This window comes from Capricornis sumatraensis, chromosome X (assembly GCF_032405125.1).
Source record: "Capricornis sumatraensis isolate serow.1 chromosome X, serow.2, whole genome shotgun sequence".
Taxonomy (NCBI): Eukaryota; Metazoa; Chordata; class Mammalia; order Artiodactyla; family Bovidae; genus Capricornis; species Capricornis sumatraensis.
In genome coordinates, this window is record NC_091092.1 from 72397577 (window position 1) to 72425500 (window position 27924).

Here is a 27924-nt window from a genome sequence, read left to right on the forward strand (position 1 = left end):
TCTGGAATTAACCTGCATAAGTTGCTTGTATATTTTTGAGATTAGTTGTTTGTCAGTTGCTTCATTTGCTATTATTTTCTCCCATTCCGAAGGCTGTCTTTTCACCTTGCTGATAGTTTCCTTTGTTATACAGAAGCTTTTAAGTTTAATTAGATCACATTTGTTTATTTTTGCTTTTATTTCCAGAATTCTGGGAGGTGTATCATAGAGGATCCTGCTGTGATTTACATCGGAAAGTGTTTTGCCTATGTTCTCCTCTAGGAGTTTTATAGTTTCTGGTCTTACATTTAGATCTTTAATCCATTTTGAGTTTATTTTTGTGTATGGTGTTAGAAAGTGTTCTAATTTCATTCCTTTACAAGTGGTTGACCAGTTTCCCCAGCACCACTTGCTAAAGAGATTGTCTTTACTTCATTGTATATTCTTGCCTCCTTTGTCAAAGATAAGTTGTCCATAGGTGTGTGGATTTATCTCTGGGCTATCTATTTTCTTCCATTGATCAATATTTTTGTCTTTGTGCCAGTACCATACTGTCTTGATGACTGTGGCTTTGTAGTAGAACCTGAAGTCAGGCAGGTTGATTCCTCCAGTTCCATTCTTCCTTCTCAAGATTGCTTTGGCTATTCAAGTTTTTTTGTATTTCCATACAAATTGTGAAATTATTTGTTCTAGCTCTGTGAGAAATACCATTGGTAGCTTGATAGGGATTGCATTGAATCTGTATATTGCTTTGAGTATTATACTCATGTTCACTATATTGATTCTTCTGATCCATGAACATGGTATATTTCTCCATCTATTAGAGTCCTCTTTGATTTTTTTCATCATTATTTTATAGTTTTCTATATATAGGTATTTTGTTTATTTAGGTAGATATATTCCTAAGTATTTTATTCTTTTCGTTGCAATGGTGAATGGAATTGTTTCCTTAATTTCCTTTTCTACTTTCTCATTATTAGTGTATAGGAATGCAAGGCATTTCTGTGTGTTGATTTTATATCCTGCAAATTTACTATATTCATTGATTCGCTCTAGTAATTTTCTGGTGGAGTCTTTACAGTTTTATATGTAGAGGATCATGCTATCTGCAAACAGTGAGAGTTTTGCTTCTTCTTTTCCACTTTGGATTCCTTTTATTTCTTTTTCTGCTCAGATTGCTGTGATCAAAACTTCCAGAATTATGTTGAATAGTCATGGTGAAAGTGGGCACCCTTGTCTTGTTCCTGACTTTAGGGGAAATGCTTTCAATTTTTCACCATTGAGGATAATGTTTGCTGTGGGTTTGTCATACATAGCTTTTATTATGTTGAGGTATGTTCCTTCTATTCCTGCTTTCTGGAGAGTTTTTATCATAAATGGATATTGAATTTTGTCAAAGGCTTTCCCTTCATCTATTGAGATAATCATATGGCTTTCATTTTTCTATTTGTTAGTGTGGTGAATTACATTGATTGATTTGCAGATATTGAAGAATCCTTGCATCCCTGGGATAAAGCCCACTTGGTCATGGTCTACGATCTTTTTAATGCATTGTTGGATTCTGATTGTTAGAATATTGTTAATGATTTTTGCATCTATGTTCATCAGTGATATTGGCCTGTAGTTTCTTTTTTGTGACATCTTTGTCAGGTTTTGGTATTAGGGTGATGGTGGCTTCATAGAATGAGCGTGAAAGTGTACATTCCTCTGCAATTTTCTGGAAGAGTTTGAGCAGGATAGGTGTTAGCTCTTCTCAAAATTTTTGGTAGAATTCAGCTGTGAAGCTGTCTGGACATGGGCTTTTGTTTGATGGAAGATTTCTGATTACAGTTTCAATTTCTGTGCTTGTGGTGGGTCTGTTAAGATTTTCTATTTCTTCCTGGTTCAGTTTTGGAAAGTTGTACTTTTCTAAGAATTTGTCCATTTCCTCCACTTTGTCCATTTGATTGGCATATAATTGCTGATAGTAGTCTCTTATGATCCTTTGTATGTCTGTGTTGTCTGTTGTGATCTCTCCATCTTCATTTCTAATTTTGTTGATTTGATTTTTCTCCCCTTGTTTCTTGATGAGTCTGGCTAATGGTTTGTCAATTTTATTTATCCTTTCAGAGAACCAACTTTTGGTTTTGTTGATTTTTGATATGGTCTCTTTTGTTTCTTGTGCATTTATTTCTGCCGCTAATTTTTAAGATTTCTTTCCTTCTGCTAACCCTGGGGTTCTCCACTTCTTCCTTTTATAGTTGCTTTAGGTGTACAATTAGGTTATTTATTTGACTTTTTTTCTTGTTTCTTGAGGTATGCCTGTGTTGCTATGAACTTTCCTCTTAGCACTGCTTTTATAGAGTCCCACAGGCTTTGGGTTGTTGTGTTTTCACTTTCATTCATTTCTATGCATATTTTGATTTCTTTTTTGATTTCTTCTGTGATTTGTTGGTTATTTAGAAGCGTGTTGTTTAGCCTCCATGTGTTGGAATTTTTAATAGTTTTTCTCCTGTAATTGAGACCTAATCTTAATGCACTATGATCAGAAAAGATGCTTGGAATGATTTCAATTTTTTTTTTTTTGAATTTAGCAAGGTTAGATTTATGGCCCAGCATGTGATCTATCCTGGAGAAGTTTCCATGAGCACTTGAGGAAAAGGTAAAATTCATTGTTTTGGGTGAAATGTCCTATAGATATCAATTGGGTCTAACTGGTCTATTGTATCATTTAAAGTTTGTGTTTCTTTGTTAATTTTCTGTTTAGTTGATCTGTCCATAGGTGTGAGTAGGGTTTTAAAGTCTCCCACTATTATTGTGTTATTGTTAATTTCCCTTTTCATACTTGTTAGCATTTTTCTTCCATATTGTGGTGCTCCTACGTTGGGTGCATATATATTTATAATTGTTATATCTTCTTCTTGGATTGATCCATTGATCATTATGTAGTGGCCTTCTTTGTCTCTTTTTGCAGCCTTTTTTAAAAAGTCTATATTATCGGATATGAGTATTGCTACTCCTGCTTTCTTTTGGTCTCTATTTGCATGGACTATCTTTTTCCAGTCCTTCACTTTCAGTCTGTATGTGTCCCTTGTTTTGAGGTGGGTCTCTTGTAGACAATATATATAGGGGTCTGTTTTTTGTATCCATTCAGCCAGTCTTTGTCTTTTCATTGGGGCATTCAACCCATTTACGTTTAAGGTAATTATTGATTAGTATGATCCCGTTGTCATTTATTTTATTGTTTTGAGTTTGGGTTTATACACCCTTTTTGTGTTTCCTGTCTAGAGAAGATCTTTTAGCATTTGTTGGAGAGCTGGTTTGGTGGTGCTGAATTCTCTCAGCTTTTGCTTGTCTGTAAAGCTTTTGATTTCTCCTTTATATTTGAATGAGATCCTTGCTGGGTACAGTAATCTGGGCTGTAGGTTATTTTCTTTCATCACTTTAAGTATGTCTTGCCATTCCCTCCTGGCCTGAAGCGTTTCTATTGAAAGATCAGCTGTTATCCTTATGGGAATCCCCTTGTGTGCTATTTGTTGTTTTTCTCTTGCTGCTTTTAATACTTGTTCTTTATGTTTGATCTTTGTTAATTTGATTAATATGTGTCTTGGGGTGTTTAGCCTTGGGTTTATCCTGTTTGGGACTCTCTGGGTTTCTTGGACTTGGGTGATTATTTCCTTCCCCATTTTACGGAAATTTTCAACTATTATCTCCACAAGTACTGCCTCATGGTCTTTCTTTTTGTCTTCTTCTTCTGGGACTCCTATAATTTGAATCTTGGAGCATTTCATATTGTCCTGGACGTCTCTGAGATTGTCCTCATTTCTTTTAATTCGTTTTTCTTTTTTCCTCTCTGATTCATTGATTTCTACCATTCTATCTTCTATTTCACTAATGCTATCTTCTGCCTCCGTTATTCTACTATTTGTTGCCTCCAGAGTGTTTCTGATCTCATTTATTACAGTTTTCATTATATATTGACTCTTTTTTATTTCTTCTAGGTCCTTGTTACACCTTTCTTGCATCTTCTCAATCCTTGTCTCCAGGCTGTTTATCTGTGATTCCATTTTGATTTCAAGATTTTGCATCATTTTCACTATCATTATTTGGAATTCTTTCTCAGGTAGATTCTCTACCTCTTCTTCTTTTATTTGGTTTGGTGGACATTTATACTGTTCCTTTACCTGCTGGGTATTCCTCTGTCTCTTTATCTTGGTTATATTGTTGTTTGGGCTGGCCTTTCTGTATTCTGGTAATTTGTGGAGTTCTCTTTATTATGGCATTTCCTCGCTGTGGGTGGGGTTGTATCAGTGGCTTGTCAAGGTTTCTTGATTAGGGAATCTTGTGTTGGAGTTCTAATGGCTGGAGCTGGATTTCTTCTCTCTGGAGTGCAATGAAGTGTCCAGTAATGAGTTATGAGATGTCAATGGTTTTGGAGTAACTTTGAGCTTCCTGTATAATGAATCTCAGGGGTGTGTTCCTGTGTTGCTGGAGAATTTGCCTGGTATGTGTTGCTCTGGAACTTCTTGGCCTTGGGTGGTGCTTGGTTTCAGTGTAGGTATGGAGGCATTTGATGAGCTCCTATCGATTAATGTTCCCTGGAGTCAGGAGTTCTCTGATGTTCTCAGGATTTGGACTTAAGCCTCCTGCTTCAGGTTTTCAGTTTTATTTTTACAGTAGCCTCAAGAATTCTCCATCTATACAGCACTGATGATAAAACATCTAGATTAAAGATGAAAAGTTTCTCCACATTGAGGGACACACAAAGAGGTTCACTGAGTTACATGGAGAAGAGAAGGTGGGGGGGAGTTAGAGGTGACTGGAATGAGAAGAGTTGGGATCAAAAGAGGAGAGAGCCAGCTAGCCAGTAATTACTTCCTTATGTGTGCTTCACTGTCTGGACCACTCAGAGAAGTTCATGGAGTTTACAGAGAAGAGGAGAGGGAGGAAGGAGACAGAGTTGGCCAGGAGGATTAAAGAGGGAAATGAAAAGAAGAGAGACAGATCCAGCCAGTAATCACTTCCCTAAGTGGTCTCCACCATCTGGAACACACAGAAATTCACAGAGTTGGATAGAGAAGAGAAGGGGGAGGGAGGAGACAGAGGCAACCTGGTGGAGAAAAAGGAGAGTCCAAAGGAGGAGAGAGCAGTCAAACCAGTAATTTCACTCTCAAGTAAAACTGGGTACTGAAGATTGGGTTGTTAAAGGTACAAAATTGATAACAAATACCAAAAAGCAAAGATTAAAAATCTAGAGTAGAGGTTGGATCTTCAAAAATGCAATATTAAAGAAAAAAAGAAGAAAGAAAAAAAGTCACAAGAATTAGTAAAATACAACAACAACCACAAAAAATATATATATATGGCATTTGCTTTAAAAATAGGGTCTCTTTTTTTTGGAAAAGTAATAGTAGGTTATAAAAATAAAAATTAAAGGAGAAATAGAGGGCATAAAAATTAAAAAAAGGTTAAAAAAGAAGAAAAAACAAACAAAAAGACTGATCATAAAAATAGTAAAGGTATATCTGGGACTTTCTCTGGTGTTGTTGTGGGCAGTGTGGGGTCAGTTCATTTTTGGATAGTTCCTTGGTCCAGCTTATATTTCTCAAAATCTATAAGCCCCTTCCTATGTAGTCAGTACTAATGACAGGGTTTTAATCTATTGCACCTGTCACTTCCAAGGCGGTTCCCTCTGTTTTAGCTTCTTCTGTTTGCTGGTCTCTTTAGTGTCTGTTTTCCACCCTGACACAAGGAGGGCAGTGGTGGATACTTTTTTTTAGGCTCACTTGTTCAGTCGCGATGTGGGGAGAGAGGGATGCTGCAAACAAATAACACTGGTGTGTGCTCGCAGTGTCACAGGCACGCTGGGCCTGCCCCCACTCACAGTGCACACCGCTCAGGCTCTAGGTTGCTCCGCCAGAAACTGTCTGAGGCTGGCCCTGGGCTACATGCACCTCCCTGGCCTAAGCTGCTCAGGCTCAGGCACTCAGGTAGTCCTCAGAGGTGCAGACTTGGTGGGGCCTGCGTTTTGTGCCCTTCCCAGGTCCGAGTAGCTTGGGTGTTTGGCGAGCGTGGTCGCTGGGACTTAACGCCTTTCCTGTCCCTGCTGCTCAGTTTTCTGGGTGTACAACTGGCGCCCCTTTTTAGGCAGATGGTGACTGTCCAGAACCCCAAGAAGTCTTAGTTAGTGAAGAAGCTTGCTTGCAGTTTCATACTTAATGTCTCTCTGGGGCTGTGATTGCCCCCCTTCCGGCCCTTCTGGCTCTGGCTGCCTGTCACCAGAGGGGGATGGTCTGCAACCCGCTAATTCTGTTCCATCCTTTGTTCTGTGTGTGGTCCTGGCAGTGTCTTATGTTAGAGTTTTCACGTGGTAGCTATTCCACAGTCTGGTTTTCTAGCCCAAGTTAGTTTGCTTTAGTTACACTCGGGGCATTCTGGTCTGATTCTTAAAAAGCACTGCAGCCTGCACGTCCCTGCCCAGCCCCAACTTGCTAGTGGCAGATGCAGGCATTGGCGCTGCTTCTCTGCTGGGGGAGTTACTGTTAGGCTCGTAATCTGTGGGTTTTAATTATTTATTTATTTTCCCTCCCTGTTATGTTGCCCTCTGAGCTTCCAAGGCTTGCCACAGACTCTGCAGCAAGAGTGTTTCCTGGTGTTTGGAAACTTCTCTCTTTTTAAGACTCCCTTCCTGGGATGGAGCTCCCTCCCTACCTCTTTTGTCTCTTTTTTTTTTTTTTTCATCTTTTATATTTTTTCCTACCTGTTTTTGAAGACAATGATCTGCTTTTCTGGGTGCCTGATGTCCTCTGCTGGCATTCAGAAGTTGTTTTGTCAAATTTACTCAGTTGAAATGTTCTTTTGATGGATTTGTGAGGGAGAAAGTTGTCTCCTTGTCCTTTTCCTCCACCATCTTAGCTTGAATCCCTATCTCCTATACTTTAAATTGGAGGGTAAATGTTTTGTTTTATCTTATTTTGGTTGTTTAGTTAGAAATGCAGTTTTGGGCTAAGTTTACTTCAAGATATTCATAGTGTGAAATCCTCTAGGTGTAAACTAGGTGCTTTGCTTAAGCTATATCTTGATTTGTCCAAGCACACTTTCCAGTATGCTTAGCTTGTTATGACTTGTCTCCTCTCATATGGTTGGTACATGTAAATAGATTTTAGTGCATCATAATTATTTGAGGAGGGTGATGGGCGGTGTGTGAGTGCTTCATGGCCTAATTCAACTAAGCACTCTATTCTTAGCTTACTACTAAATCCTCCTTTGGTCATTAATTTCATAATAACTTTCGTATTGGGTTTTCTTAAGATAGAAAATGTAGCCCATTTCTTCCCATTCCATAGATTGCACCTTGACCTAACGTTTTTGCGTACTATGATTATGCTTACTTTTGTTCCTTTTTAGGTTTTGCTGAGGATGGCAGTATATAGACTGCATTAGCAAGGACTGGTGAGGTCTGTTGGGGTTTATCGATCATAGAACAGGCTCCTCTAGAAGGGTATAAAGCACTGCCAAGTCCTTTGAGTTTTAGGCTGTTGCCGGTAGTACTCTGGCAAATAATTTTGTTTCTGTAATTATTTGTGTTTAGGGCTAAGCACAGTGAGGTATCTAATCCCAGTTTGGGTCTTAGCTATAGTGTGTCAGCTATTATAGAGTTACTTTTGTCATTTATTTTTATTGTAATTATGACTTTTTACAGCTTAATTAAAGTTTAACTCCATTTGGTGTAGTGCTTTAACACGTTTCATGCCGTATTCCTGTTAGCTCAGGTTAATCATATGACCGCGGTGGCTGGCACGAGATTTACCAACCCTAGTCAATATAACTTAGTCAAACTTTCGTTTATGGCTTAATTTTTGTCACTGCTGTCTCCCGTGGGGGTGTGGTTAAGCAAGATGTCATGAGCTACAGATGTGTGCTTGATATCCACTCCTCTTAGTCTTGCTGACCTAGAGGGTATTCTCACTGGGGTGCAGATGCTTGCATGTGTAAGTTTATTAAAAGTTAACAGGAAGGCTGGGACCAAAACCTATATGTTTATGGAGTTAATATACTCATCTAGGCATTTTCAGTGCCTTGCTTTAATTTTAAGCTACATTAACTATGTGTCATGAGGAAGACCGAGGCACTTATATACTTACTTCAATTGGAGTGCTAATTTGAGTATTGAAAATGCGATGTTTGAATAAGTATCTAGGGGAAAGTATGTTAAAAATGGTGGTAGATATTTAAGGGGGGAAAAAAGGAAACTGGGGGGAAATAGTAAATAGTGTAAGATATAATTTTTATGTCCTGTAACCACTGACTGTGATGCTCATGATTACCATTATGGTGATGCTCAAGATGCAGTTAAGTCCAGCTACAATACATGCTCTGGGTCAGGGCCTCAGATGGCCATAGCTGAGTCCAAGCATCCCCGAAAATTAAAAAATACCAAATATATGACAGCACAGTTATGTGTGGGCATGGGCTGATTAGTCATTAGTCCATCGAGATGTCTTATTTAAGAGGAAAGAGTGGGCGATTTTAGGTGAGATGGCCCTGAAGAAAGAACCAGATGTCTGATAAAGTTCATTAAATAGCAACCCCCACAATTAATGGGCCTGGAGAGAGAAAAGAAGTCCTCGCCAAGCAGGTTGCTGGTTTCACGCGGCATGGTTATTAAGCTCATGATCTAGTGGATGGGATACGCATGTTGGCAAGGATAGATTTGACTCAAATGTACTATGTATGATCAATGACTATATGTACTATGTACTGTTAATAAGTAATATGTACTTGCTTATATGCATGGGGTATATAGTGTAATGTAATGTATACATATGTCTATATTACATTAATGCTCATGAGCTTGCTTATATGCATGGGGAGTATAATGTAATGTACTATATACATGTTATGTCTTTGTTACATTAATGCTATGTACGCGCCCTGCTTTGGATGGTATTTTATATGCTATGTACATGAAAACATAGGCATGTACTATTGGATATGCAGTTACATGTGCAGGGTTGTGAAGTGCAAAGTTTGTGTTGGATTGTTAAAAGTTTTGGTAAATTTAATACTAATGAGGCTCTTAATGTTTGTGGGGCTATAGTAATAGTGTTTCAGGGAATAGTTTAAATAGAACTTCAGCTTTGGATGTTGATGACGGGGCTATAGCCTCTTCCTTGAGTCTTAGGGAGGTTAGTTGTTCTCCTTCTCTGGTTTACAAGACCAGTATATTTAATGTACTACAAAGACTTGTCTTCATTTTAAGAGATTATTTTCGATTGTGCTAGCTATTGGTATTAGTACTAGAATGAGGAGGAAATATATAATAGATGCTAGTTGTCCAATAATGATATATGGGTGTTTGACTGGTTGTCCACCAATTCACGTGAGCGTTAACAGATCTGAACTAAAATTCAGAATAAGCATTGACTGATTGGTCGGGATATTATGCTTCGTTGTTTAGATGTGTGGAGTAGGGGCACGAGGACTAGAATTAGGATTGAGAGAACTAGGGCCAGGACTCCTCTTAGTTTGTTAGGGATTGATCATAGAATTGCATATGCAAATAGGAAGCACCATTCCAGTTTAATGTGAGGGGGTGTGTTAAGTGGGTTTGCTGGAGTGTAGTTATCTGGGTCTCCTAGTAGGTCGGGTGCGAATAGTACTAAAAGTATTAGGGCTAAGACTAGTAGCAGGATGCCTAGGATGTCTTTAATGGTATAGTAGGGGTGGAATGGAATTTTGTCCGCATCAGATGAAATTCCTGTTGGATTATTGGATCCTGTTTCGTGGAGGAAAAGTAGATGGACTATGGTGAGTGCTGTGATAATAAATGGAAGGATGAAGTGAAAGGCGAAAAATCAGGTAAAGAATGCTTTATCTACTGAAAATCCGCCTCAGATTCACTCAGCTAGGTTTGTGCCAATATATGGGATTGCTGAGAGGAGATTGGTGATGACTGTTGCTCCTCAAAATGATATTTGTCCTCATGGTAGGATGTATCCTATGAATGCTGCAGCTATTATTGCAAATAGGAGAATTATTCCAATGTTTCATGTTTCTAGGAAGGTATATGTTCCGTAATATAGACCTCATCCTACATGTATGAATAGGCATATCCATTCATCATATTATCCTTATGAGACATAATCACGACTGCTCAATTTGCCTTTGCCAAACGGACCTAAAGTCATTCATTGCATACTCCTCTGCTAGTCATATAGCACTTGTCATTGTAGCTATTCTCATTCAAACACCTTGAAGCTACATAGGAGCTACCACCCTAGTAATTGCCCACGGCCTTACATCCTCCATACTTTTCTGCCTAGCAAACTCCAACTGTGAACGGATTCACAGCCGAACAATAATTCTAGCCTGAGGCCTACAAACGTTTCTCCCACTAATGGCCACCTGATGACTCCTAGCAAGCCCAATTAACCTAGCTCTACCTCCAACAATCAACCTGATTGGAGAACTGTTTTTAATAATATCAACCTTTTCATGATCCAATATTACAATTATTTAATAGGGTTGAATATAGTAATTACTGCTGTATACTCCCTCTACATACTAATTACAACACAACGAGGGAAATACACCCATCATATCAATATTTCACCTTCCTTCACACGAGAAAATGCACTTATATCATTGCACATATTACCCTTGTTACTTCTATCCCTAAACCCAAAAATTATTCTAGGGCTCCTGTACTGTAAGTATAGTTAAAAAAAAAAAAAAAAACATTAGATTGTGAATCTAACAATAGAAGCCTATTATCTTATTTACCAAAAAAGTACGTGAGAACTGCTAATTCTATGCCTCCATGTCTAACAAGATGGCTTTTTCAAACTTTTAAAGGATGGTAGTTATCCGTTGGTCTTAGGAACCAAAAAACTGGTGCAACTCCAAATAAAAGTAATAAACATATTATATTCCTTCACATTAACCACCCTACTACTACTAACAGTGCCTATTATAATAACAAGCTCCAACACCTACAAAACCTCTAATTACCCACTCTACATAAAAACAACCATCTCACGTGCCTTCATTACCAGTGTAATTCTCACGATAATGTTTATTCATACAGGACAAGAAAAAATTATTTCAAACTGACACTGACTGATTATCCAAACTCTTAAATTATCACTCAGCTTCAAAATAGACTACTTCTCAATGATATTTGTCCCAGTAGCACTATTCGTTACATGATTCCATCATAGAATTCTCAATATAATATATACACTCAGACCCCAACATTAACCAATTCTTCAAATATCTACTTTTATTCCTTATCACAATACTTATTCTTGTCACTGCAAACAACCTCTTTCAACTATTCACTGGCTGAGAAGGAGTTGGAATTATATCATTCCTACTTATCGGATGATGATACGGACGAGCAGACGCAAACACAGCAGCCCTACAGGCAATCTTGTACAACCGCATTGGCGATATTGGATTTATCCTAGCAATAGCGTGATTCTTAGCTAATCTCAACACCTGAGATCTTCAACAAATCTTCATGCTAAAACCAGATAACTCCAACCTACCCCTAATAGGCCTAGTATTAGCTGCAACTGGAAAATCTGCACAATTTGGCCTACATCCATGACTACCATCTGCAATAGAAGGCCCAACCCCTGTCTCAGCACTACTTCACTCAAGCACAATAGTAGTAGCGGGCATTTTTCTATTAATCCGATTCTATCCATTAACAGAGAATAACAAATTTGCCAAGTCCATTATACTATGTCTAGGAGCTATCACCACGCTATTCACAGCAACATGTTCCCTCACCCAAAATGACATTAAAAAAAATTGTTGCCTTCTCTACATCCAGCTAACTAGGCCTCATAATAGTAACAATTGGCATTAACCAACCCTACCTAGCATTCCTCCACATCTGCACCCACGCTTTCTTCAGAGCCATGTTATTCATATGCTTTGGTTCTATTATCCACAGCTTAAATGATGAACAAGACATTCGAAAAACATGGGGCCTATTCAAAGCCATACCATTTACCACAACAGCCCTCATCATTGGCAGTCTCACACTAACAGGAATACCCTTCCTTAGTGGATTTTACTCTAAAGATCTAATCATCGAATCCGCCAATGTGTCATATACCAACGCCTGAGCCCTTTTAATAACACTGGTTGCCACCTCTTTCATAGCTATCTACAGTACTCGTATTATTTTCTTTGCACTTCTAGGACAACCCTGATTCCCAATCCTGATTATCATTAATGAAAATAACCCCTTCCTAATTAACTCAATTAAATGTCTTCTAATTGGAAGCCTTTTTGCAAGATTTATTATCTCCAACAATATCCCCCCAACAACAGTTCCCCAAATAACCATGCCTTATTATCTAAAAATAATAGCCCTAGCAGTCACAATCCTAGGCTTCATTCTAGCACTAGAAATTAGTAACATAACCCATAACCTAAAATTTAGCTACCCATCAAATACCTTTAAATTCTCCAACCTGCTAAGATATTACCCCACAATGTTATTTTCTGCATTTTTAAAAGAAAAATCATACTGAGAAATGTTAAATGATTTGCTTGAGATGATACAGTCAAAGGTAGTAACAGCACCCTTTATAAACCTTTCCCCAAACATTATGCTATATTTTCAACTCTGCATCTAGTTCTAGGTAGAATTCAAAGAGGCACAGGACAAGACTCCTGTTTTCTAGGAGCTTGCCGAATGGTTGGTGAGGTATGACTCACAGCTAAAAGTATTTCAGAGGCACTATAATAAATGTTCAGTTGCAGGACTCTACCTTTACATGCTATAGTCATCCAGATATTCTAGCTCAGTCCAAGACACTTCTCAAAATCATGTGAATGGAATTTTAACTGTGTTAGATGTACTGAAAAACCACCTAGGAATACCAGAAGTAAATAGGAAAGCCACTAATATTTGTTACCCACTTATTATTGTACAGGTATACCATTTCAACTAAACCCACAATAACCTTTGTTAAGAGTATTTTACAAAGGAGGAAATTTAATTTGGATGCCTTAATGTCCCAGGATACCTGAGCAGAAAGTGGTGAAGCTGAAATTTGGATCCAGGGGTGCCTAATTCCAAAACATAGGAAGTAAATATTTTACAATAGGAAGAGCATAGACATGGAGCTTTACTGTTTCTATCAGTAAAAGCAGCATGATAATAATACCAACCACCTTATGATAATTATAACATTGAATCACAGAAATAGAATATCATCACATATTCAAATATTTTTCAACACCTTCAGATACATGAAGTAAGTAAAATAGTGTATGTAAAGTCTCTGGTATGTATTAGGCAATTGATAAAGTTGTTATTTTTATTGTAATAATGCATATCAAGAACACTAAGATGATACATTGATTTTGAAGTATTTTAAATTCAATGCTTTTCAAATATTTGAAAATAAGAGAAGAAATAGCTCTTAGCAGTACTCTTGGTTGTGTTTATACAGAGATAGTTATTTTTTAAAATTGGAGTTTTTATGCAGATGAAGTTCACAACAGAAAAATGAACCAGTCAGGTCTTGATTTAATATGATTAAGTCTCCTTGCAAACTGATGTTATAAATATTATTCCATTACATTCCATTAGTTATTTATAATAGTATTTACTGTCTTAAACCCTAGGACTTCATTTGTATATTTTGCAAATTAATCCTTTGCAGAGATTTTTCGAACTGGGGATCTGCAAAGAGACTGAGAACACCCAGGGAATTTGACTTTAAGGGCCAGTGGGATTTGATTACAGAACTTCCACAGGACTAGGGAAACAGACTCTTGGAGGAAACAAAGAAAACCTTGTGCACTACAAGACCCAGGAGAAAGGAGCAGTGCCCCCACAAGAGACTGAGTCACTTGCATGTGAGTGTCCAGGACCTCAGGCAGAGGTGTGGTTCAATAGACGCCTGCTTCAGGGGCAGTGGCTCTGAATACAATAATCCTGGGAGCCGCAGCATGCTGGCATAAATCTTTTTGAAGTAGGTTGCCATTTACCACCATTACCTGTACCGTAGTTTTGCCTCAGGCCAAAGTGCAAGGAGGAAACACAGTCCCACCCATCAACAGAAAATTGCCTTGAAGATTTACTGAGCATGGTCCCGCCCATCAGAGCAAAACCCAGATTAACCACAGAGAGACCCTGTCATCAAGAAGCTTCCACAAGCCTTTAATCCTTATTAATCAGAGGACAGACAGAATGAAAATCACAGTCATAGAAACCTAACCAAACTGAACATATGGGTCACATCATGTCTCAGTTCAGTTCAGTCTCTCAGTCGTGTCCGACTCTTTGCAACCCCATGAACTGCCACACGCCAGGCCTTCCTGTCCATCACCAACTCCCAGAGTCCACCCAAACCCATGTGCATCAAGTCAGTGATGCCATCCAACCATCTCATCCTCTGTCGTCCCCTTCTCCTCCTGCCCTCAATCTTTCCCAGCATCAGGGTCTTTTCAAGTGAGTCAGCTCTTCGCACTAGGTTGCCAAAGTATTGGAGTTTCAGCTTCAACATCAGTCCTTCCAGTGAACGCCCAGGACTGATCTCCTTTAGGATGGACTGGTTGGATCTCCTTGCAGTCCAAGGGACTCTCAAGAGTCTTCTCCAACACCACAGTTCAAAAGCATCCTTTCTTCAGTGCTCAGCTTTCTTTATAGTCCAACTCTCACATCCATACATGGCCACAGGCAAAACCATAGCCTTGACTAGACGGACCTTTGTTGGCAAAGTAATGTCTCTGCTTTTTAATATGCTGTCTAGGTTGGTCATAATTTTGCTTCCAAGGACTAAGCATCTTTTAATTTCATGGCTGCAATCACCATCTGCAGTGATTTCGGAGCCCAGAAAAATAAAGTCTGACACTGTTTCTACTGTTTACCCATCTATTTTCTATGAAGTGATGGAACTAGATTCAGTGATCTTAGTTTTCTGAATGTTGAGATTTAAGACAACTTTTTCACTCTCCTCTTTCACGTTCATCAAGAGGCTCTTTAGTTCTTCTTCACTTCATGCCACAAGGGTGGTGTCATCTGCATATCTGAGGTTATTAATATTTCTCCCAGCAATCTTGATTCCAGCTTGTGCTTCCTCCAGCCCAGCATTTCTCATGATGTACTCTGCATATAAGTTAAATAAGCAGGGTGGCAATATACAGCTTTGATGTACTCCTTTTCCTATTTGGAACCAGTCTATTGTGCCATGTCCAGTTCTAACTGTTGCTTCCTGACCTGCATACAGGTTTCACAAGGGGCAGGTCAAGTGGTCTAATATTTCCATCTCTTTCAGAATTTTCCACAGTTTATTTTGTTCCACACAGTCAAATGATTTGGCATAGTCGATAAAGCAGAAATAGATGTTTTTCTGGAACTCCCTTGCTTTTTGATGATCCAGCGGATGTTCGAAATTTAATCTCTGCTTTCTCTGCATTTTCTAAAACCAGCCTGAACATCTGGAAGTTCATGGTTCATGTATTGCTGAAGCCTGGCTTGGAGAATTTTGAGCATTACTTTACTAGCATGTGAGATGAGTGCAATTGTGCGGTAGTTTGAGCATTCTTTGGCATTGCCTTTCTTTGGAATTGGAATGAAAACTGACTTTTCCAGTCCTGTGGCCACTGCTGACTTTTCCAAATTTGCTGGCATATTGAGTGCAGCTTTTTCACAGCATCATCTTTTAGGATTTGAAATAGTTCAACTGGAATTCCATGACCTCCACTAGCTTTGTTTGTAGCGATGCTTCCTAAGGCCCACTTGACTTCACATTCCAGGATGTCTGGCTCTAGGTGAGTGATCACACCATTGTGATTATCTGGGTCGTGAAGATTCTTTTTTTTTTTTTTCCTTAAGTAAACTCAATTTTTATTCTTCTATATAAAAATGGATATAAGCATAAAATCTCCTTAAAGTGCTTGCAACCCTGAGGTGATGTTTTTGGGTATATAAAATATATAGCAATAGCAAATGTAATATGAGCTCCAGAAATGAAAATGGACTTCAAAACATAATTTAATATTTACGCAGTTGCACACATACCAATAGTATTCTATCCGTCATCTAGTCTCTGAATCCAACTAAATCAACTGCCTTGCAGTTTGCACACTGGACAGCCTGACTCCCTAGCTATATTTCATCATACATAATGGCTCTTTTTCACTGAAATTTAATAAATTAACATGTGATTTACTTATAGGGATTTCTATACAGTGAACATTGCCAGAAAGCACACCCAGTCTTTGACAACAGCATCTGCCCACATAAAAACTTTCGCCCCAGAGGGAACTTGATGCTGTCTGACTATAGTAACCTTGGCGGGGAGTGTCCTTGAGGGTCCCCTAGGATCCTCCAGAGGTGAGGTTTTTCATATAATCTGAGGGCTGCATCAAAGGTATGGTTGACTGAAAGAGGTGAGAGTCATGGCAACTGCATTAAAGAACCAACAAATGTGATGTCCTCTGTGGTCTGGATGCACAAGGCATCTACTGCCCCAGTGGCATAACAGCTGGATTGACTGTGGAGCCTGAGGGCAGAGGCCGATGGGCCTTTTATAGGAGACCATTGTGTTTCTTACACATCGACCTAATGAATGGCCGAAGATTCTTCAGCCAATGGTAGAGACCTTTTACTGAATATTCTATTTTCCCAAAAGTTTCATAAACTATGGTGAGGGCAAATGCTATGAGAATCTAAAGGCGAGCTCATTATATTATCTATATATTATCATCTTCCCTCTGAGGATAGCATATAAGTGTAAATAAAAAAGCAGACAAATGCCTATAAGGTGACTCAAGCTAGAGAGTGGCTTTTGCCTTAAAACAATTGTCAGGCCTGAAAAGCAAAATCTTGCAAGAAAAATCTAACTTTATCTGGCCCACTGATACACAATGATCCTGAATCCCTCCTTGATTCACAAAGTCTATTTTTCTGAGGAATATCCTCCATTAATATTCATTTTGTGTCATAATTACTACAAAGGGTAACCAATGCAGCTTTATCCTCATTTCAAGCAGTGACTCCATCCTGGTCCTACAATCTGTCCGCTCATTTCACTTATCAGAACTCCTGTGTGGCCTGCGGAAACTGGATACATTTTCATTCAGTGTATAAATCCTTCGGAAGAACTCTTCAAATTCTCCTAGAACTTGTTCATCACACTCCACTGCCACGGCACTGGCAACGGGGATGCAGTTAAATGCTTCTAGCTAATAGCCTGGGGTGAGGCCTGTGGCTTCCATTTCTATGATCTTTTCTGCTTGTTCCACTGTGCAGCAGAGCTCGGCTTCTGAGACTGGGTGGAAGCCCCTGGGAGCTGGACGCCAGACGAGCTGGCCTACTCACTGGGCAGGAGGGTGCTGTTGATGTGGCCAGAGGCCCCGAGAGGGCTCATCCCTGATCCTGGCTAGTGTTCATACTCATGTGGCCTCCATTTAAGCTGTCACCCAGATTTACCCCTTTTTTTCTTGTTTTCTTTGGAGAGGTCCAAGGAGGTGTCCAAGGAGGAAGACAGAGACGCTGTCTTTCTGTCAGATTCTCCTCTGGAGGGCACAGGGGTCACAGGCTGGACTAGTGAAGAGTTGTAACTGGGGGGAGGGGTTTTGTACTCGAGTCTCTCATTCTCTGAGCTGCCCGTTTCCAGTATCCTTTGTCTGGTGAAGGGATCCCCCCATAGAAGCCTACATATGCACCCCCAAATATGGAGCTTTGTCTCTTTGGAACAGGGTTTGCACTGGAGGTGTGATGTCTGTCACAATTGACCATTAGTCCATGCTCCATGAAGTTTTTCAAGTTAGGAAGGGTTTGCCTCCCTTCCTAAGTCTGGAGTCCCTAGTCCATGTTGATATCTTAGCTGTGCTATATTTTTGTTCAGAAGATAGACACTGTAATCAAACTGCAACTTCTCTCCTCCTTTTGGATATAATGGAAACTCTCTCTCCTTTTCAGTCAGCTTGTCATTAATATTATTTTTGGTTGTTGATCTAGATCCCTTATGAATTACAGAATATCTGAGGTGCACTTGTAGGAAAGAGATCATGGATACCAAATGTGCAGTATAACCAAGGGCAAGAGCAATCCTCCCATCATCTTTTGCTTGGAAGTCCTCAAAATTGGGCAACCTGACACCACATACAAAGTAATCTTTATGCTCATTCAAATTAAAAGGGTAAATGTAGGAAAACTCAGATAGTAACTGCCTGCAACGAATTGTCAACTGAGCATTAGTCTTCAGAAAGAGTTCTCTTTTTGCAGTGCACTCCTTTCTCAACTCATTTAGGGATTCCTTTTGGAGTTGAAGCTTGAGGTGCTCAGCTGAAAATGTACTTCTTTTGTCCTGTAATGCAATTTGTTCTTTATGCAGCAAGACTACCTCCTGTCCCAAAGCTTTCTTCAGTCTTTCCAGTTCATTTCGAAGCACCAGAATTTTTAATTGCAGGTACTCACTTTCTTTTTTCAGCCCATTGCTTATAGATGTGAGTCTTAGTTTTTCTTCAATTTCCTTTCTAATCTTCTGAACAGTTACCTGAGTCTGGTTAATTGCACACTGGGCTCTATGAAGCTGCAGCAAAGAGAAGACATCATAAGAATTTCAAACACAGTTCTGATCCACCTGATGAAGAATATTCTTCTGAGCATTTGAATAACACTTATGTTCAAATGGAGCACCATAAGAGCCATCATTCAGCCCCAAGATTATTTCATTCTTGTTGCGGGCATGAATCTGTTAACCCAGGTATTTCAACCCATCCAAACAGACTTTCCAATCAATCAACAGCTGGTAGATGTCCTCCTTTCCACCCCATATCTTCACCACAAAACAAGACAGATGTATCCAGACAGTCTGGCATTATTCCAAAATCAAGACTCTGCCATGTTGGATTCAAGGAATTCTTAATCACTTTACTCCTATAAAATTCTTTGCATACCTTTTCACTGTTACACAAGTGAAGTGTGAAGTAGGTATCAAGGAGCTGATGGCCATTCCTATTAACAATGTTTCGGACAGCAATAATCCAAAGATGTCTAAGATGCTGCTGCTGAGATGACAGCTCCACATGCAGGGCCCCCACGGCAGAACCTGGCGGGAGTGCGGTAGCCCGGCCCGTGGGTGGTGGGGGGAGTGGGCCTCAGACCGAAGCTGAAGATATTTTTTGTACAGTTCTTCTGTGTATTCTTGCCACCTCTTCTTAATATCTTCTGCTTCTGTTAGGTCTCTACCATTTCTGTCCTTTATTGAGCCCATCTTTGAATGAAATGTTCCCTTGGCATCTCTAATTTTCTTGAAGAGATCGCTAGTCTTTCCCAGTCTATTGTTTTCCTCTATTTCTTTGCATTGATCCCTGAGGATGGCTTTCTTATCTCTCCTTGCCATTCTTTGGAACTCTGCATTCAAATGTTTATATCTTTCCTTTTCTCCTTTGCTTTTTGCTTCCCTTCTTTTCACAGCTATTTGTAAGGCCCCTTCAGACAACCATTTTGTTTTTTTAAATTTCTTTTTCTTGCATGGTCTTGATTCCTGTCTCCTGTACAATGTCACGAACTTCCATCCATAGTTCATCAGGCACTCTGTCTATCAGATCTAGTCCCTTAAATCTATTTTTCACTTCCACTGTATAGTCATAAAGGATTTGATTTAAGTCATACCTGAATGGCTGAGTGGTTTTCTCCACTTTCTTTAATTTCAGTCTGAATTTGGCAATAAGGAGTTCATGATCTGAGCCACAGTCAACTCCTGGTCTTGTTTTTGTAGAGCTTCTCCATCTTTGACTGCAAAGAACAGAATCAATCTGATTTCAGTGTTGACCATCTTGTGATGTCCATGTGTAGAGTCTTCTCTTGTGTTGTTGAAGAGGGTGTTTGCTATGACCAGTGTGTTCTCTTGGCAAAACTCTATTAGCCTTTGCCTTGCTTCATCCTTGTCTATCTCAGTGAAACTATGAGCCATTCCCTGTAGGGCTACCCAAGATCGAGGGGCCATGGTAGAGTTCTGATAAAACTTGAGAATGAGAATGGAATAGCAAACCACTTCAGTATTCTTGCCTTGAGAACCCCAAGAACTGTATGACAATCAAAAAGATATGACAGCAAAAGATGAAATTCCCCAGGTCAGTAGACGCCCAATATGCTACTGGAGAAGAGGGGAGAAATAACTCCACAAAGAATGAAGAGACAGAGCCAAAGTGGAAATGCCCAGTTGTGTATCTGACTGGTGATGAAAGTAATGTCTGATGCTGTAAAGAACAATATTGCATAAGAACCTGGAATTTTAGGTCCATGAATCAAGGTAAATTGGAAGTGGTCAAACAGGAGATAGCAAGAGTGAACATCAACATTTTAGGAATCAGTGAACTAAAATGGACCAGAATATGTGAATTTAATACATATGATCATTTATATCTACTACTGTGGGCAAGAATCCCTTAGAAGAAATGGAGTAGCCCTCAGTCAACAAACGGTTCTAAAATGCAGGACTTGGTTGCAGTCTCAAAAATGACAGAATGATCTCTGTCCCATGATGATCTACAAGACCTTCTAGAACTAACACCACCACCAACAACAACAACAAGAAGGTGATGTCCTTTTCAAAATAAGGGACTGGAATGGAAAAGTAGGAAAGTCAAGAGATACCTGAAGTAATAGGCAAGTTTGGCCTTTCGCCTTGAATGAAGCAGGGCAAACGCTAACAGAGTTTTGCCAATAGAAGGCACTAGTAATAGCAAACACCCTCGTCTAACAACAAAAGAGACGACTCTACACATGGACATCACCAGATGGTCAATACCGAAATCAGATCGATTATGTTCCTTGCAGCCAAAAATGGAGAAACACTATACAGTCAACCAACACACACACACACACACACACACACACACACACACACACACACACACACACACACACACACACACACACCAAAATGTCAGGAGTGGACTGTGGCTCAGATCATGAACTCCTCAGTGCAAAATTCAGATTTAAATTGAGGAAAGTAGAGAAAACTGCTAGAAGATTCAGGTATGATCTAAATCAAATCCCTTACGAGTATACAGTGGAAGTGACAAATAGATTCAAGGGATTAGACTTATAGACAATGTGCCTGAAGAACTATGAATGAAAGTTTGTGACATTGTACAAGAGGTGCTGATCAAGACCTTTCCCAAGAAAAAGAAGTGCAAAAATTCAAAACAGCTATCTGAGGAGGTCTTACAAATAAATGAGAAAAGAAGAGAAGTGAAAGGCAAACGAGAAAAGGAATGATATATCCGTTTGAATGCACAGTTCCAAAGAATAGCAAGGAGAGATAAGAAAGCTTTCCAGAGTGAACAAAGCAAACAAATATATAGTGGAAAACAACAGAATGGAAAAGACTAGTGATCTGTTCAAGAAAATCAGAGATACTAGGTAACATTTCATGCAAAGAGGGGCACAATAAGGACAGAAATGTTGTGAACCTAAAAGCAGCAGAGGATATTAAGATGAAGTGGCAAGATATTAAGGAGAGTTGGTAAGAATACACAGAACTATTAAAAAGAAAGGTGTTAATGACTCAGATAACCATGATGGTGTGATCACTCACCAAGAGCCAGACATCCTGGAATGCAAAGTCAAGTGGGCCTTAGGAAGCATCACCATGAACAAAGCTAGTGTAGGTGATGGAATTTCAGTTGAACTATTTCAAATCCTGAAAGATGATGCTGTGAAATTGTTGCACTCAATATGCCAGCATATTTGGAAACCTCAGCAGTGACTGCAGGATTGGAAAATGTCAGTTTTCATTCCAATCCCAAAGAAAAGCAATGCCAAAGGATGTTCAAACTATCACACAACTGCACTCATCTCACATACTAGCAAAGTAATGCTCAAAGTTTTCCAAGCCAGGCTTCAACAGTACACAAACCATGAACTTCCAGATGTTCAAGCTGGTTTTAGAAAAGGCAGAGGAACCAGAGATCAAATTGCTAACATCCATTGGATCATCAAAAAAGCAAGAGAATTCCAGAAAAACATCTACTGCTGGTTTATTGACTATACCAAAGCCTTTGACTGTGTGGATCACAATAAACTGTGGAAAATTCTTCAAAAGATGGGAATACGAGACCACCTTACCTGTCTCCTGAGAAACTGGTATGCAGGTCAAGAAGCAACAGTTTGAACCAGACATGGAACAATGGGCTGATTCCAAATTGGGAAAGAAGTACGACAAGGCTGTATATTGTCACCCTGCTTATTTAACTTGTATGCAGAATACATCATGAAAAATGCCAGGCTGGATGAACCACAGGCTGGAATCAAGATTGTTGGGAGAAATATCAATAATCTCAGATGTGCAGATGACACCACCTTTATGGCAGAAAGTGAAGAAGAACTAAAGAGCCTCTTGATGAAAGTGAAAGAGGAGAGCAAAAATGCTGGCTTAAAACTCAACATTCAAAAAACTAAGATCATGGCATCTGGTCCCATCACTTCATGGCAAATAGATGGGGAAACAATGGAAACAGTGACAGATTTTATTTTGGGGTACTCCAAAATCACTGCAGATGGTGACTGCAGCCATGAAATTAAAAGACACTGGTTCCTTGGAAGAAAAGATACGACTAACCTAGACAGCCTCTTAAAAATCAGAGACATTACTTTACCAACAAAGGTCTGTCTAGTCAAAGCTATGGTTTTTCTAGTAGTCATGTATATACGTGAGAGTTGGACTATAAAGAAAGCTGAATGGTGAAGAATTGATCCTTTTGAAGTGTGGTGTTGGGAAAGACTCTTGAGAGTCCCTGGAACTGCAAGGAGATCAAACCAGTCAATCCTAAAGGAAATCAGTCCTGAATATTCTTTGGAAGAACCGATGCTGAAGCTGAAACTCCAATACTTGGGCCACATGATGCAAAGAACTGACTCATTGGAAAACACCCTGATGCTGGGAAAGTGAAGGCAGGAGGAGAAGAGGATGACTGAGGATGAGATGTGTGGATGGCATCACTGACGATGGAATTGAGTTTGAGCAAGCTAATTGGTGATGCCTGGAGTGCTGCAATGCATGGGTTCATAAAGAGTCAGGCACAACTGAGTGACTGAACTGAACTGGAGTCCATTAAGAAGATTATAGTAAAACCATTTTAAAAATGCATAAAAGCACAGAATGGAAAGTTATTTGTGCTCTGAGATAATCACTATTACAACTCTGGTGTGCTTTTATTCCATTAATTATATAAACAAAACTGAAATTGTAATATACACAATGTTTTGCTACCAACTTTTTGCATTAATGTTTTGAAGCAATTTCTTTAACTTTTATTAGAGTGTTGTTGCTTTACAAAATTGAGTTTGTTTCTGTTGTACAAGACAGTGAATCCACTATATGTATACATTATTTTATACATAGGATGGGTTTTCTATGTATAGGAAGGGTTTCCTTCCTATTTTGATACCTACAGAGCATTGAGTAGATTTCCCTGTGTTCTAAACTTCATTCTCACTAGTTATCTATTTTATATATGGTAGGATATATACATCAGTGTCAGTCTTCCAGTTCAACCCACCCCACTTCCCAACTTGTGCACTATCCGCACATTTGTTTTTTACATCTGTGTCTTTATTTCAGCTTTGTAAATAAGTTAATCCATGTCATTTTTGTAAATTCCACATATAAGCAATCTTACACGGTATTTGTTTTTCTCTTTCTGACTTATTTCACTCTATATGAAAGTTTCTAGGTCCATCCATCTCTCTCTACAAATTGTACAAATTAGTTTCTTTTTATGGCTGAATAATATTCCATTATATATATGTACCACATCTTTTTTCTTGATTCCTGTATTGATAAACGTTTAGGTAGCCTCCACGTCCTGATTATTGAAATTAGTGCTGCAATGAACACTGGAGTACATGTATCTTTTGGAATTATTGTTTTATTAGGATATATGCTGAGGAGTGGGTTTTCTGAGTCATATGGTGGTTCTTTTTTGTTTTTTTTTTACTTTTAAAGGAACCTCAATACTGTTCTCCATAATAACTATATCAATTTACATTCCCACAAAGAGTATAAGAGGGTTATCTTTTCTTCACATTCTCTCTAGCATTTATTCTTTGTAGATTTTTTGATGATAGCCATTCTGACTGCTGTGAGGTGTTACCTCACTGTAGTTTTTATTTGGATTTTTCTAATGATTAGTAATACTGAGAATCTTTTCATGTTTGTTGGCTATCTGTATGTCTTCTTTATAGAAATGTCTCTTTAGTTCTTCAGTCATTTTTTGAATGGGTTTTTGCTTCTTTTGATATTGGAATTCATGAGCTGTTTGTATATTTTGTATATTAATCCATTGTCAGTTGCTTCAGTTGCAAATATATCATTCCATTCTGAGAGTTACCATTTCTTTTTGTTTATGGTTTCAGTGACTAGGCAAAAATGCTTTTTTAAAGGAGTATATCAAGTCTGTATATTGTCACCCTCCTTATTTAACTTATATGCAGAGTACATCATGAGAAATGCTGGACTGGATTAACCACAAGCTGGAATCAAGATTGCCGGGAGAAATATCAATAACCTCAGATATGCAGATGACACCACGATTATGGCAGAAAGTGAAGGACTAAAGAGCCTCTTAATGAAAGTGAAAAAGGAGAGTGAAAAAGTTGGCTTAAAACTCAATGTTCAGAAAACGAAGATCGTGGCATCTGGTCCCATCACTTCATGGCAAATAGATGGGGAAACAATGGAAACAGTGAGAGACTTTATTTTGGGAAGGGGGCTCCAAAATCACTGCAGATGGTGACTGTAGCCATGAAATTAAAATAAAATTGCTCCCTGAAAGAAAAATTACGACCAACCTAAACAGCATATTAAAAAGCAGAGACATTTGTGGATTGGAGAAGGGATAGGCCATCCACTCCAGTTTTCTCAGGCTTCCCTTGTGGCTCAGCTGGTAAAGAATCTGCCTGCAATATGGTAGACCTGACTTTGATCCCTAGGTTGGGAAAATCCCCTGGAGAAGGGAAAGGCACTCCAGTATTCTGGCCTGGAGAATTCCATGGACTGCATAGTGCATGGTATGACAAAGAGTCAGATATAACTGAGTGACTTTAATTTTCACTTTGTCTGATATAAGTATAGTTACTCCCATTTTCTTTTGTTTTCCATTTGCATTGAATATCTTTTTCCATCCCCTCATTTTCAATCTGTATGCATCTCTAGATCCAAAGTGTGGGTTTCTTATAAACAGCATATATATAGATCTTGTTTTTATATTCATCCAGGCAGTCTGTGTCTTTTGGTTGAAACTTTAATCCCTTTACATTTAAGATAATTATTGATATGTATGTTCCTCTTATTTTCTTAATTGTTCTGACTTTGCTTTTGTATATCTTTTTCTTCCTGCCTAGCATTTCTTGTAAATCTGATTTGGTGGTGCTAAATTATCTTAGCTTTTACTTGTTTTTGATTTTTGTTTGTTTGTTTGTTTGTTTTTGTTTTTTCTTTGTTTGTTTTTGATGGTTTTGATTTCTCCATCAAATTTAAATGAGATCTTTGCTGGGTAGATTAATATTTGTTGTAGTTTTTTTTTTTTTCTCTCTTTAATCTCTTTAAATATATTAAACCACTTTCTTTTGGTCTACAGAGTTTCTGCTAAAAAAACCCCAGCTCTTAACCTTATGGGGATTACCTTGTGAATTATTTGTTGCTTTTCTCTTGTTGCTTTTAATATATTTTCTTTGTATTTATTTTTTTGTTAGTTTGATTAATATAAGTCCCAGTGTGTTTCTCCTTAGGTTTATCCTGTATGGGACTCTCTGCACTTCTTAGATTTAGCTGGTTAATTCCTTTCCCATGTTATGGAAGTTTCAATTATAATCTCTAAATATTTTCTCAAAGTCCTTTCTTCTTCTGGGACTTCTATTATTTGAATGTCTCTGTGTTTAAAATATCCCAGAAGTCTCCGAGACTGCCCCCATTACTTTTATTTTTTTTTTATTTTTTCTACTTTGTAGCAATTATTTCTATCATTCTACCTTCCAATTTACTTGTCCATTCTACTGCCTTAGTTATTCTGCTATTGATTTGTTCTAGTCTACTTTTCAGCTCAGTTATTGTGTTTTTCATCACTGTTTGCTTGTTCTTTAGTTTTTCTAGGCCCTTGTTAAAAATTTCTTTTATCTTTTTGAGCCATGTTTTTTTTTTTTTCTATCTCTGAGATAATGGATCATCTTTACTATAATTACTCTGAATTATTTTTAAGGTATATTGCCTATTTCCTCTTCATTTATTAAGTCTTGTGTGTTTTTACCTTGCTCCTTCATCTGTAGCATATTTCTTTGTCATCTCATTTTGTCTAAGTTACTGTTTGTGATATACTTTGCAATAGGTTGCAGGGTCATATTTCCTCTTCTGCAGTCTGCCTCCTTGTGGTTGTGATTGGTTCACAGCCTTGTGTTGGCCTCTTGTTGGGAGGGACTGGTTCTTGTACTTTAGTGGCTGGAGCTGAGCCTTGTCCCTCTGATTGGCAGGACCACTTGGGTTTTTGTGTTTGGGGGTCTCTGTTAGCTTCATACAGCTTTAGTCAGCCTGTCTGCTGCTGGATGGGGCTGTGTTTCTATCTTGCTGGTTGTTTAATGTGAGACATCCTCCACTGGAGCCTTTAGGCTATTGGGTGGTGCCAGGTCTTGGTGCTGATATGGAGACCTATGGGAGATTCCACACCAATTAATATTTCCTGGGCCTGGAAATTCACTGATGCTCTTGACTCACCACTTCCACCCCGTAGGCTAAAGCCCAACCTCTAGCAGGGGAAGAAAGACTCTACAAGCCACATGACATGGCCAGAAAAAGAAAGCAAGCAGAAAAATAAAACCAAACATATACAGCAATAATAACAGTAACAGCTAAAAAAGAAAACAATCAGACAAACAGAACTGAAGCTAAATGATCAAAACAAAATGAAACAAAAAAAAGAGAAACAAACAAAAAATAAAGGAAACAAAAAGCAAGAAAACAAAGAAGCAGAAAAACAAAAAATAAAAGCAAAAAAACACAAAAAATTGAAATAAAAGATAAAAACAAAGTATAACAAAAAAGAGAGAGAAAATGCAGCAAAGTAAAATTTAGTAAAATATAAATATATAGAAAAAATTTTTAAAGAAAATAATGAAACAGCAGAACACAATGAAACATAAATAATAGTGATAATATTATTTTCCTAAGACCTCTGCTTTCAGTGTCACAACTAACCCTCATCTCCCCAGGAAGTCCTCCAATACCTTTAGGTAGGTCTCTGGATGCACTGTGGGCACTGTGGGCACTATGGGGTCAGCTCTGACTTCGATCTGAACCAGCATTCATGTGTACTTGCCCTCAACTTCCATAGCTGCTAAGACTAGACCAGTCTCAGTTGTGGGAGCATTTGTTGTCCATTCAGATATTCCCAAGGGGCAGGGTTTATCATGCTGATTTCAGAGATTTAATTCACCACTTGTGAAGCTGCACAGAGAGATTTCTGTTGCTCTTCTTTGGTTGCACAACCTCTAGGATTCAGCTTTATCTTTTGCCCCACCTCCGCCTATGGACCACCTTCAGGAGTATGTTCTCCACTCGGGGGTCAGGAGCAAAAGTAGCAACTTACTGGAACACAGTTACTCACTCAGGCCAGGGAGGAATAAGGCAGGCACAACTGGGGTGTGCATAAAGAGCCTGAAGTGGCCGAGAGTGGTAGGAAGTTGCAACAGACTGTGGCACACTTTCTCTGATGGGAGTCATTCCTAGCGCCAATGGATGCAGGAGCTGGTGTGTGGGGAGAGAGACCAGGATAGTGGCTATGCCCCTTGTGCACCACTCAGAAATCGTTTTATATTTCCAAGGCAGACAATGCTTCCTCTAGGAGCATTCTTAGCAGTGGAGCCCCTCTCTTCATTCCTCAGAACCCCTCATTCCCACCCCTTTAGGTTATCACTGCACAGCAAAT

General features: G+C 38.8%; 1 pseudogene; it reads right to left on the reverse strand.

Annotated features, from left to right (window-relative positions):
• Positions 1-17022: 17022 nt before the first annotated feature.
• On the reverse strand, positions 17023-27719 carry LOC138071755 (UV radiation resistance-associated gene protein-like; annotated as a pseudogene).
• Positions 27720-27924: the final 205 nt, after the last annotated feature.